Genomic DNA, 14,585 nt, shown 5'->3' with positions numbered 1-14,585 from the left:
CTGAAAAGTAATTCTAAGCGTACTTACCAGTAACTTGTTTTTCCTTCCATAGGAATCCATTGTGTGGTTTTCACCAGAAAAGTTTCTAAGTGTCCAATTTTGAAAGGTACAAATATTCCTCTAAAATCAGCCGAACTACGAATTCCGATTTACTCACCTGTTATCAGGAGAGAACCCAGTGCTGCATCTTTTAGAACAGCACTGACTCTGAGAAGTAGTTCTAAGCGTACTTACCAGTAACTTATATTTCCTTCCATAGGAATCCTTTGTGTGGTTTTCACCAGATAAGTGTCCAATTTTGAAACGTACAAATATTCCTCTAAAATCAGCCGAACTACTAATTCCGATTTACTCACCTGTTATCAGGAGAGAACCCAGTGCTGCATCTTTTAGAACAGCACTGACTCTGAGAAGTAATTCTAAGCGTACTTTCCAGTAACTTGTATTTCCTTCCATAGGAATCCATTGTGTGGTTTTCACCAGAAAAGTTTCTAAGTGTCCATTTTTTAAACTTACAAATATTCCTCTAAAATCAGCTGAAGTACGAATTCTGATTTACTCACTTTTTATCAGGAGAGAACCCGGTGCTGCATCTTTTAGACCTACAACAAACAATTGATGGACGGAATGCTGACAATGCAGACATTCTCCCCCAGTCAAGAGATCTGGGTTAAATCCATCGTTCTTTTGCCCACTACACCACCCCAGTTTAGACATGGCCATATGCAAATCATTCTTGACCCTGTGCCTCATGGGAACAGTCCAGCCCGAACTGCCAAGCCATGTCTTCCCTGGACCGGAATCAAGCATCCTAGGACCGGTTTCTGGCTATCAGCCGTCATCAGCCAGGATAGCTTGACTCCAGTGGCGTAGTGAGCACGGGTCCCACGTCTGGGAATACCCATCCCACTTAGGGCGAAAAGCGTTAAAACAAACAATTGATGGACGGAATGCTGACAATGCAGACATTCTCCCCCAGTCAAGAGATCTGGGTTAAATCCATCGTTCTTTTGCCCACTACACCACCCCAGTTTAGACATGGCCATATGCAAATCAGTCTTGACCCTGTGCCTCATGGGAACAGTCCAGCCCGAAATGCCAAGCCATGTCTTCCCTGGACCGGAATCAAGCATCCTAGGACTGGTTTCTGGCTATCAGCCGTCATCAGCCAGGATAGCTTGACTCCAGTGGCGTAGTGAGCACGGGTCCCACGTCTGGGAATACCCATCCCACTTAGGGCGAAAAGCGTTACAACAAACAATTGATGGACGGAATGCTGACAATGCAGACATTCTCCCCCAGTCAAGAGATCTGGGTTAAATCCATCGTTCTTTTGCCCACTACACCACCCCAGTTTAGACATGGCCATATGCAAATCAGTCTTGACCCTGTGCCTCATGGGAACAGTCCAGCCCGAACTGCCAAGCCATGTCTTCCCTGGACCGGAATCAAGCATCCTAGGACCGGTTTCTGGCTATCAGCCGTCATCAGCCAGGATAGCTTGACTCCAGTGGCGTAGTGAGCACGGGTCCCACGTCTGGGAATACCCATCCCACTTAGGGCGAAAAGCGTTACAACAAACAATTGATTAACGGAATGCTGACAATGCAGACATTCTCCCCCAGTCAAGAGATCTGGGTTAAATCCATCGTTCTTTTGCCCACTACACCACCCCAGTTTAGACATGGCCATATGCAAATCAGTCTTGACCCTGTGCCTCATGGGAACAGTCCAGCCCGAACTAACAAGCCATGTCTTCCCTGGACCGGAATCAAGCATCCTAGGCCCGGTTTCTGGCTATCAGCCGTCATCAGCCAGGATAGCTTGACTCCAGTGGCGTAGTGAGCACGGGTCCCACGTCTGGGAATACCCATCCCACTTAGGGCGAAAAGCGTTACAACAAACAATTGATGGACGGAATGCTGACAATGCAGACATTCTCCCCCAGTCAAGAGATCTGGGTTAAATCCATCGTTCTTTTGCCCACTACACCACCCCAGTTTAGACATGGCCATATGCAAATCAGTCTTGACCCTGTGCCTCATGGGAACAGTCCAGCCCGAACTGACGCTGAAAAGTAATTCTAAGCGTACTTACCAGTACTTGTATTTCCTTCCATAGGAATCCATTGTGTGGTTTTCACCAGAAAAGTTTCCAAGTGTCCATTTTTGAAACGTACAAATATTCCTATAAAATCAGTCGAACTACAAATTCCGATTTACTCACTTGTTATCAGGAGAGAACCCAGTGCTGCATGGTTTAGACCAGCACTGAATCTGAAAAGTAATTCTAAGCGTACTTACCAATAACTTATATTTCCTTCCATAGGAATCCTTTGTGTGTTTTTCACCAGATAAGTGTCCAATTTTGAAATGTACAAATATTCCTCTAAAATCAGCCGAACTACTAATTCCGATTTACTCACCTGTGATCAGGAGAGAACCCAGTGCTGCATCTTTAATCCCAGCACTGACCCTGAAAAGTAATTCTAAGCGTACTTACCAGTAACTTGTATTTCCTTCCATAGGAATCCATTGTGTGGTTTTCACCAGAAAAGTTTCTGTGTCCATTTTCGAAACGTACAAATATTCCTCTAAAATCAGCCGAACTACGAATTCTGATTTACTCACCTGTTATCAGGAGAGAACCCAGTGCTGCATCTTTAATCCCAGCACTGACCCTGAAAAGTAATTCTAAGCGTACTTTCCAGTAACTTGTATTTCCTTCCATAGGAATCCATTGTGTGGTTTTCACCAGAAAAGTTTCTAAGTGTCCATTTTTGAAACGTACAAATATTCTTATAAAATCAGCCGAACTACAAATTCCGATTTACTCACTTGTTATCAGGAGAGAACCCAGTGCTGCATGGTTTAGACCAGCACTGACTCTGAAAATTAATTCTAAGCGTACTTACCAGTAACTTGTATTTCCTTCCATAGGAATCCATTGTGTGGTTTTCACCAGAAAAGTTTCTAAGTGTCCATTTTTGAAACGTACAAATATTCCTCTAAAATCAGCCGAACAACGAATTCCGATTTACTCACCTGTTAGGAGAGAACCCAGTGCTGCATCTTTTAGACCAGCACTGACTCTGAGAAGTAATTCTAAGCGTACTTACCAGTAACTTGTATTTCCTTCGATTGGAATGCTTTGTGTGGTTTTCACCAGAAAAGTGTCCAATTTTGAAACGTACAAATATTCCTCTAAAATCAGCCGAACTACGAATTCCGATTTACTCACCTGTTATCAGGAGAGATCCCAGTGCTGCATGGTTTAGACCAGAACTGAATCTGAAAAGTAATTCTAAGCGTACTTACCAGTAACTTGTATTTCCTTTTATAGGAATCCATTGTGTGGTTTTCACCAGAAAAGTTTCTAAGTTTCCATTTTTGAAACGTACAAATATTCCTCTAAAATCAGCCGAACAACGAATTCCGATTTACTCACCTGTTATCAGGAGAGAACCCACTGCTACATCTTTCAGCCCAGTACTGACCCTGAAAAGTAATTCTAAGCGTACTTACCAGTAACTTGTTTTTCCTTCCATAGGAATCTATTGTGTGGTTTTCACCAGAAAAGTTTCTAAGTGTCCAATTTTGAAAGGTACAAATATTCCTCTAAAATCAGCCGAACTACGAATTCCGATTTACTCACCTGTTATCAGGAGAGAACCCAGTGCTGCATCTTTTAGAACAGCACTGACTCTGAGAAGTAGTTCTAAGCGTACTTACCAGTAACTTATATTTCCTTCCATAGGAATCCTTTGTGTGTTTTTCACCAGATAAGTGTCCAATTTTGAAACGTACATATATTCCTCTAAAATCAGCCGAACTACTAATTCCGATTTACTCACCTGTGATCAGGAGAGAACCCAGTGCTGCATCTTTAATCCCAGCACTGACCCTGAAAAGTAATTCTAAGCGTAATTACCAGTAACTTGTATTTCCTTCCATAGGAATTCATTGTGTGGTTTTCACCAGAAAAGTTTCTGTGTCCATTTTTGAAACATACAAATATTCCTCTAAAATCAGCCGAAGTACGAATTCTGATTTACTCACCTGTTATCAGGAGAGAACCCAGTGCTGCATCTTTTAGTCCAGCACTGACCCTGAAAAGTAATTCTAAGCGTACTTTCCAGTAACTTGTATTTCCTTCAATAGGAATCCATTGTGTGGTTTTCACCAGAAAAGTTTCTAAGTGTCCATTTTTGAAACGTACAAATATTCCTATAAAATCAGCCGAACTACAAATTCCGATTTACTCACTTGTTATCAGGAGAGAACCCAGTGCTGCATGGTTTAGACCAGCACTGACTCTGAAAAGTAATTCTAAGCGTACTTACCAGTAACTTGTATTTCCTTCCATAGGAATCCATTGTGTGGTTTTCACCAGAAAAGTTTCTAAGTGTCCATTTTTGAAACGTACAAATATTCCTCTAAAATCAGCCGAACAACGAATTCCGATTTACTCACCTGTTAGGAGAGAACCCAGTGCTGTATCTTTTAGACCAGCACTGACTCTGAGAAGTAATTCTAAGCGTACTTACCAGTAACTTGTATTTCCTTCCATTGGAATCCTTTGTGTGGTTTTCACCAGAAAAGTGTCCAATTTTGAAACGTACAAATATTCTCCTAAAATCAGCCGAACTACGAATTCCGATTTACTCACCTGTTATCAGGAGAGATCCCAGTGCTGCATGGTTTAGACCAGCACTGACCCTGAAAAGTAATTCTAAGCGTAATTACCAGTAATTCGTATTTCCTTCCATAGGAATTCATTGTGTGGTTTTCACCAGAAAAGTTTCTTAGTGTCCAATTTTGATACATACAAATATTCCTCTAAAATTAGCCGAACTAAGAATTCTGATTTACTCACCTGTTATCAGGAGATAACCCAGTGCTGCATCTTTTAGACCAGCACTGACCCTGAAAAGTAATTCTAAGCGTACTTACCAGTAACTTGTATTTCCTTCCATTGGAATCCTTTTGTGTGGTTTTCACCAGATAAGTGTCCAATTTTGAAACGTACAAATATTCCTCTAAAATCAGCCGAACTACGAATTCCGATTTACTCACCTGTTATCAGGAGAGAACCCAGTGCTGCATCTTTCAGCCCAGCACTGACCCTGAAAAGTAATTCTAAGCGTACTTACCAGTAACTTATATTTCCTTCCATAGGAATCCATTGTGTGGTTTTCACCAGAACATTTTCTGTGTCCATTTTTGAAACGTACAAATATTCCTCTAAGATCAGCCGAACTAGGAATTCCGATTTACTCACCTGTTATCAGGAGAGAACCCAGTGCTGCATCTTTTAGTCCAGCACTGACCCTGAAAAGTAATTCTAAGCGTACTTTCCAGTAACTTGTATTTCCTTCCATAGGAATCCATTGTGTGGTTTTCACCAGAAAAGTTTCTAAGTGTCCATTTTTGAAACTTACAAATATTCCTCTAAAATCAGCCGAAGTACGAATTCTGATTTACTCATCTTTTATCAGGAGAGAACCCAGTGCTGCATCTTTTAGACCAGCACTGACGCTGAAAAGTAATTCTAAGAGTACTTACCAGTAACTTGTATTTCATTCCGTAGGAATCCATTGTGTGGTTTTCACCAGAAAAGTTTCTAAGTGTCCATTTTTGAAACTTACAAATATTCCTCTAAAATCAGCCGAAGTACGAATTCTGATTTACTCACCTTTTATCAGGAGAGAACCCAGTGCTGCATGGTTTAGACCAGCACTGACTCTGAAAAGTAATTCTAAGCGTACTTACCAATAACTTGTATTTCCTTCCATAGGAATCCATTGTGTGGTTTTCACCAGAAAAGTTTCTAAGTGTCCATTTTTGAAACGTACAAATATGCCTCTAAAATCAGCCGAACAACGAATTCCGATTTACTCACCTGTTATCAGGAGAGAACCCGCTGCTACATCTTTCATCCCAGTACAGACCCTGAAAAGTAATTCTAAGCGTACTTACCAGTAACTTGTTTTTCCTTCCATAGGAATCCATTGTGTGGTTTTCACCAGAAAAGTTTCTAAGTGTCCAATTTTGAAAGGTACAAATATTCCTCTAAAATCAGCCAAACTACGAATTCCGATTTACTCACCTGTTATCAGGAGAGAACCCAGTGCTGCATCTTTTAGAACAGCACTGACTCTGAGAAGTAGTTCTAAGCGTACTTACCAGTAACTTATATTTCCTTCCATAGGAATCCTTTGTGTGGTTTTCACCAGATAAGTGTCCAATTTTGAAACGTACAAATATTCCTCTAAAATCAGCCGAACTACTAATTCCGATTTACTCACCTGTGATCAGGAGAGAACCCAGTGCTGCATCTTTAATCCCAGCACTGACCCTGAAAAGTAATTCTAAGCGTACTTACCAGTAACTTGTATTTCCTTCCATAGGGATCCATTGTGTGGTTTTCACCAGAAAAGTTTCTGTGTCCATTTTCGAAACGTACAAATATTCCTCTAAAATCAGCCGAACTACGAATTCCGATTTATTCACCTGTTATCAGGAGAGAACCCAGTGCTGCATCTTTTAGTCCAGCACTGACCCTGAAAAGTAATTCTAAGCGTACTTTCCAGTAACTTGTATTTCCTTCCATAGGAATCCATTGTGTGGTTTTCACCAGAAAAGTTTCTAAGTGTCCATTTTTTAAACTTACAAATATTCCTCTAAAATCAGCTGAAGTACGAATTCTGATTTACTCACCTTTTATCAGGAGAGAACCCGGTGCTGCATCTTTTAGACCTACAACAAACAATTGATGGACGGAATGCTGACAATGCAGACATTCTCCCCCAGTCAAGAGATCTGGGTTAAATCCATCGTTCTTTTGCCCACTACACCACCCCAGTTTAGACATGGCCATATGCAAATCAGTCTTGACCCTGTGCCTCATGGGAACAGTCCAGCCCGAACTGCCAAGCCATGTCTTCCCTGGACCGGAATCAAGCATCCTAGGACCGGTTTCTGGCTATCAGCCGTCATCAGCCAGGATAGCTTGACTCCAGTGGCGTAGTGAGCACGGGTCCCACGTCTGGGAATACCCATCCCACTTAGGGCGAAAAGCGTTACAACAAACAATTGATGGACAGAATGCTGACAATGCAGACATTCTCCCCCAGTCAAGAGATCTGGGTTAAATCCATCGTTCTTTTGCCCACTACACCACCCCAGTTTAGACATGGCCATATGCAAATCAGTCTTGACCCTGTGCCTCATGGGAACAGTCCAGCCCGAACTGCCAAGCCATGTCTTCCCTGGACCGGAATCAAGCATCCTAGGACCGGTTTCTGGCTATCAGCCGTCATCAGCCAGGATAGCTTGACTCCAGTGGCGTAGTGAGCACGGGTCCCACGTCTGGGAATACCCATCCCACTTAGGGTGAAAAGCGTTACAACAAACAATTGATGGACGGAATGCTGACAATGCAGACATTCTCCCCCAGTCAAGAGATCTGGATTAAATCCATCGTTCTTTTGCCCACTACACCACCCCAGTTTAGACATGGCCATATGCAAATCAGTCTTGACCCTGTGCCTCATGGAAACAGTCCAGCCCGAACTGCCAAGCCATGTCTTCCCTGGACCGGAATCAAGCATCCTAGGCCCGGTTTCTGGCTATCAGCCGTCATCAGCCAGGATAGCTTGACTCCAGTGGCGTAGTGAGCACGGGTCCCACGTCTGGGAATACCCATCCCACTTAGGGCGAAAAGCGTTACAACAAACAATTGATGGACGGAATGCTGACAATGCAGACATTCTCCCCCAGTCAAGAGATCTGGGTTAAATCCATTGTTCTTTTGCCCACTACACCACCCCAGTTTAGACATGGCCATATGCAAATCAGTCTTGACCCTGTGCCTCATGGGAACAGTCCAGCCCGAACTGACGCTGAAAAGTAATTCTAAGCGTACTTACCAGTACTTGTATTTCCTTCCATAGGAATCCATTGTGTGGTTTTCACCAAAAAAGTTTCCAAGTGTCCATTTTTGAAACGTACAAATATTCCTATAAAATCAGTCGAACTACAAATTCCGATTTACTCACTTGTTATCAGGAGAGAACCCAGTGCTGCATGGTTTAGACCAGCACTGAATCTGAAAAGTAATTCTAAGCGTACTTACCAATAACTTGTATTTCCTTCCATAGGAATCCATTGTGTGGTTTTCACCAGAAAAGTTTCTAAGTGTCCATTTTTGAAACGTACAAATATTCCTCTAAAATCAGCTGAACAACGAATTCCGATTTACTCACCTGTTATCAGGAGAGAACCCACTGCTGCATCTTTTAGAACAGCACTGACTCTGAGAAGTAGTTCTAAGCATACTTACCAGTAACTTATATTTCCTTCCATAGGAATCCTTTGTGTGTTTTTCACCAGATAAGTGTGCAATTTTGAAATGTACAAATATTCCTCTAAAATCAGCCGAACTACTAATTCCGATTTACTCACCTGTGATCAGGAGAGAACCCAGTGCTGCATCTTTAATCCCAGCACTGACCCTGAAAAGTAATTCTAAGCGTACTTACCAGTAACTTGTATTTCCTTCCATAGGAATCCATTGTGTGTTTTTCACCAGAAAAGTTTCTGTGTCCATTTTCGAAACGTACAAATATTCCTCTAAAATCAGCCGAACTACGAATTCCGATTTACTCACCTGTTATCAGGAGAGAACCCAGTGCTGCATCTTTTAGTCCAGCACTGACCCTGAAAAGTAATTCTAAGCGTACTTTCCAGTAACTTGTATTTCCTTCCATAGGAATCCATTGTGTGGTTTTCACCAGAAAAGTTTCTAAGTGTCCATTTTTGAAACTTACAAATATTCCTCTAAAATCAGCCGAAGTACGAATTCTGATTTACTCACCTTTTATCAGGAGAAAACCCGGTGCTGCATCTTTTAGACCAGCACTGACGCTGAAAAGTAATTCTAAGCATACTTACCAGTAACTTGTATTTCCTTCCATAGGAATCCATTGTGTGGTTTTCACCAGAAAAGTTTCTAAGTGTACATTTTTGAAACGTACAAATATTCCTATAAAATCAGCCGAACTACAAATTCCGATTTACTCACTTGTTATCAGGAGAGAACCCAGTGCTGCATGGTTTAGACCAGCACTGACTCTGAAAAGTAATTCTAAGCGTACTTACCAGTAACTTGTATTTCCTTCCATAGGAATCCATTGTGTGGTTTTCACCAGAAAAGTTTCTAAGTGTCCATTTTTGAAACGTACAAATATTCCTCTAAAATCAGCCGAACAACGAATTCTGATTTACTCACCTGTTATCAGGAGAGAACCCACTGCTACATCTTTCAGCCCAGTACTGACCCTGAAAAGTAATTCTAAGCGTACTTACCAGTAACTTGTTTTTCCTTCCATAGGAATCCATTGTGTGGTTTTCACCAGAAAAGTTTCTAAGTGTCCAATTTTGAAAGGTACAAATATTCCTCTAAAATCAGCCGAACTACGAATTCCGATTTACTCACCTGTTATCAGGAGAGAACCCAGTGCTGCATCTTTTAGAACAGCACTGACTCTGAGAAGTAGTTCTAAGCGTACTTACCAGTAACTTATATTTCATTTCATAGAAATCCTTTGTGTGTTTTTCACCAGATAAGTGTCCAATTTTGAAACGTACAAATATTCCTCTAAAATCAGCCAAACTACTAATTCTGATTTACTCACCTGTGATCAGGAGAGAACCCAGTGCTGCATCTTTAATCCCAGCACTGACCCTGAAAAGTAATTCTAAGCGTAATTACCAGTAACTTGTATTTCCTTCCATAGGAATTCATTGTGTGGTTTTCACCAGAAAAGTTTCTGTGTCCATTTTTGAAACATACAAATATTCCTCTAAAATCAGCCGAAGTACGAATTCTGATTTACTCACCTGTTATCAGGAGAGAACCCAGTGCTCCATCTTTAAGTCCAACACTGAACCTGAAAAGTAATTCTAAGTGTACTTACCAGTAACTTGTATTTCATTCCATAGGAATCCATTGTGTGGTTTTGAGCAGAAAAGTTTCTAAGTGTCCATTTTTGAAACGTACAAATATTTCTCTAAAATGAGCTGAACTACGAATTCCGATTTACTCTCCTGTTATTAGTAGATAACCCAGTGCTGCATCTTTCAGCCCAGTACTGACCCTGACAAGTAATTCTAAGTGTACTTACCAGTAACTTGTATTTCCTTGCATAGGAATCCATTGTGTGGTTTTCACCAGAAAAGTTTCTATGTCCATTTTTGAAACTTACAAATATTCCTCTAAAATCAGCAGAAAAGTACGAATTCTGATTTACTCTCCTGTTATCAGGAGATAACCCACTGCTGCATCTTTCAGGCCAGTACTGACCCTGAAAAGTAATTCTAAGCGTACTTACCAGTAACTTGTATTTCCTTGCATCGGAATCCATTGTGTGGTTTTCACCAGAAAAGTTTCTTAGTGTCCAATTTTGATACATACAAATATTCCTCTAAAATTAGCCGAACTAAGAATTCTGATTTACTCACCTGTTACCAGGAGATAACCCAGTGCTGCATCTTTTAGACCAGCACTGACCCTGAAAAGTAATTTTAAGCGTACTTACCAGTAACTTGTATTTCCTTCCATAGGAATCCATTGTGTGGTTTTCACCAGAAAATTTTCTGTGTCTATTTTTGAAACGCACAAATATTTCTTTAATATCAGCCGACTTACTCACCTGTTATCAGGAGAGAACCCAGTGCTGCATCTTTTAGTCCAGCACTGTCCCTGAAAAGTCTTTTCTCAGCGTACTTACCAGTAACTTGTATTTCCTTCCATAGGAATCCATTGTGTAGTTTTCACCAGAAAAGTTTCTGTGTCCATTTTTGAAACGTACAAATATTCCTCTAAAATCAGCCAAACTACGAATTCCGATTTACTCACCTGTCATCAGTAGAGAACCCAGTGCTGCATCTTTTAGCCCAGCACTGACCCTGAAAAGTAATTCTAAGCGTACTTACCAGTAACTTGTATTTCCTTCCATAGGAATCCATTGTGTGGTTTTCACCAGAAAAGTTTCTGTGTCCATTTTTGAAACGTATAATTATTCCTCTAAAATCAGCTGAACAACAAATTCCGATTTACTCACCTGTTATCAGGAGAGAACCCACTGCTGCATCTTTTAGAACAGCACTGACTCTGAGAAGTAGTTCTAAGCATACTTACCAGTAACTTATATTTCCTTCCATAGGAATCCTTTGTGTGTTTTTCACCAGATAAGTGTCCAATTTTGAAATGTACAAATATTCCTCTAAAATCAGCCGAACTACTAATTCCGATTTACTCACCTGTGATCAGGAGAGAACCCAGTGCTGCATCTTTAATCCCAGCACTGACCCTGAAAAGTAATTCTAAGCGTACTTACCAGTAACTTGTATTTCCTTCCATAGGAATCCATTGTGTGGTTTTCACCAGAAAAGTTTCTGTGTCCATTTTCGAAACGTACAAATATTCCTCTAAAATCAGCCGAACTACGAATTCCGATTTACTCACCTGTTATCAGGAGAGAACCCAGTGCTGCATCTTTTAGTCCAGCACTGACCCTGAAAAGTAATTCTAAGCGTACTTTCCAGTAACTTGTATTTCCTTCCATAGGAATCCATTGTGTGGTTTTCACCAGAAAAGTTTCTAAGTGTCCATTTTTGAAACTTACAAATATTCCTCTAAAATCAGCCGAAGTACGAATTCTGATTTACTCACCTTTTATCAGGAGAAAACCCGGTGCTGCATCTTTTAGACCAGCACTGACGCTGAAAAGTAATTCTAAGCATACTTACCAGTAACTTGTATTTCCTTCCATAGGAATCCATTGTGTGGTTTTCACCAGAAAAGTTTCTAAGTGTCCATTTTTGAAACGTACAAATATTCCTATAAAATCAGCCGAACTACAAATTCCGATTTACTCACTTGTTATCAGGAGAGAACCCAGTGCTGCATGGTTTAGACCAGCACTGACTCTGAAAAGTAATTCTAAGCGTACTTACCAGTAACTTGTATTTCCTTCCATAGGAATCCATTGTGTGGTTTTCACCAGAAAAGTTTCTAAGTGTCCATTTTTGAAACGTACAAATATTCCTCTAAAATCAGCCGAACAACGAATTCCGATTTACTCACCTGTTAGGAGAGAACCCAGTGCTGCATCTTTTAGACCAGCACTGACTCTGAGAAGTAATTCTAAGCGTACTTACCAGTAACTTGTATTTCCTTCCATTGGAATCCTTTGTGTGGTTTTCACCAGAAAAGTGTCTAATTTTGAAACGTACAAATATTCCTCTAAAATCAGCCGAACTACGAATTCCGATTTACTCACCTGTTATCAGGAGAGATCCCAGTGCTGCATGGTTTAGACCAGCACTGAATCTGAAAAGTAATTCTAAGCGTACTTACCAGTAACTTGTATTTCCTTTTATAGGAATCCATTGTGTGGTTTTCACCAGAAAAGTTTCTGTGTCCATTTTTGAAACGTACAAATATTCCTCTAAAATCAGCCAAACTACGAATTCCGATTTACTCACCTGTCATCAGTAGAGAACCCAGTGCTGCATCTTTTAGCCCAGCACTGACCCTGAAAAGTAATTCTAAGCGTACTTACCAGTAACTTGTATTTCCTTCCATAGGAATCCATTGTGTGGTTTTTACCAGAAAAGTTTCTGTGTCCATTTTTTAAACGTATAATTATTCCTCTAAAATCAGCTGAACAACGAATTCCGATTTACTCACCTGTTATCAGGAGAGAACCCACTGCTGCATCTTTTAGAACAGCACTGACTCTGAGAAGTAGTTCTAAGCATACTTACCAGTAACTTATATTTCCTTCCATAGGAATCCTTTGTGTGTTTTTCACCAGATAAGTGTCCAATTTTGAAACGTACAAATATTCCTCTAAAATCAGCCGAACTACTAATTCTGATTTACTCACCTGTGATCAGGAGAGAACCCAGTGCTGCATCTTTAATCCCAGCACTGACCCTGAAAAGTAATTCTAAGCGTAATTACCAGTAACTTGTATTTCCTTCCATAGGAATTCATTGTGTGGTTTTCACCAGAAAAGTTTCTGTGTCCATTTTTGAAACATACAAATATTCCTCTAAAATCAGCCGAAGTACGAATTCTGATTTACTCACCTGTTATCAGGAGAGAACCCAGTGCTCCATCTTTAAGTCCAACACTGAACCTGAAAAGTAATTCTAAGTGTACTTACCAGTAACTTGTATTTCATTCCATAGGAATCCATTGTGTGGTTTTGAGCAGAAAAGTTTCTAAGTGTCCATTTTTGAAACGTACAAATATTTCTCTAAAATGAGCTGAACTACGAATTCCGATTTACTCTCCTGTTATTAGTAGATAACCCAGTGCTGCATCTTTCAGCCCAGTACTGACCCTGACAAGTAATTCTAAGTGTACTTACCAGTAACTTGTATTTCCTTGCATAGGAATCCATTGTGTGGTTTTCACCAGAAAAGTTTCTATGTCCATTTTTGAAACTTACAAATATTCCTCTAAAATCAGCAGAAAAGTACGAATTCTGATTTACTCTCCTGTTATCAGGAGATAACCCACTGCTGCATCTTTCAGGCCAGTACTGACCCTGAAAAGTAATTCTAAGCGTACTTACCAGTAACTTGTATTTCCTTGCATCGGAATCCATTGTGTGGTTTTCACCAGAAAAGTTTCTTAGTGTCCAATTTTGATACATACAAATATTCCTCTAAAATTAGCCGAACTAAGAATTCTGATTTACTCACCTGTTATCAGGAGATAACCCAGTGCTGCATCTTTTAGACCAGCACTGACCCTGAAAAGTAATTTTAAGCGTACTTACCAGTAACTTGTATTTCCTTCCATAGGAATCCATTGTGTGGTTTTCACCATAAAAGTTTCTGTGTCTATTTTTGAAACGCACAAATATTTCTTTAATATCAGCCGACTTACTCACCTGTTATCAGGAGAGAACCCAGTGCTGCATCTTTTAGTCCAGCACTGTCCCTGAAAAGTCTTTTCTCAGCGTACTTACCAGTAACTTGTATTTCCTTCCATAGGAATCCATTGTGTGGTTTTCACCAGAAAAGTTTCTGTGTCCATTTTTGAAACGTACAAATATTCCTCTAAAATCAGCCAAACTACGAATTCCGATTTACTCACCTGTCATCAGTAGAGAACCCAGTGCTGCATCTTTTAGCCCAGCACTGACCCTGAAAAGTAATTCTAAGCGTACTTACCAGTAACTTGTATTTCCTTCCATAGGAATCCATTGTGTGGTTTTCACCAGAAAAGTTTCTGTGTCCATTTTTGAAACGTATAATTATTCCTCTAAAATCAGTCGAACTACGAATTCCGATATACTCACCTGTTATCAGGAGAGAACCCAGTGCTGCAACTTTTAGTCCAGCACTGACCCTGAAAAGTAATTCTAAGCGTACTTTCCAGTAACTTGTATTTCCTTCCATAGGAATCCATTGTGTGGTTTTCACCAGAAAAGTTTCTAAGTGTCCATTTTTGAAACTTACAAATATTCCTCTAAAATCAGCCGAAGTACGAATTCTGATTTA

Source organism: Triturus cristatus, chromosome 1_1 (assembly GCF_964204655.1).
Source record: "Triturus cristatus chromosome 1_1, aTriCri1.1, whole genome shotgun sequence".
NCBI lineage: Eukaryota > Metazoa > Chordata > Amphibia > Caudata > Salamandridae > Triturus > Triturus cristatus.
This window is presented reverse-complemented; position numbering follows the sequence as displayed.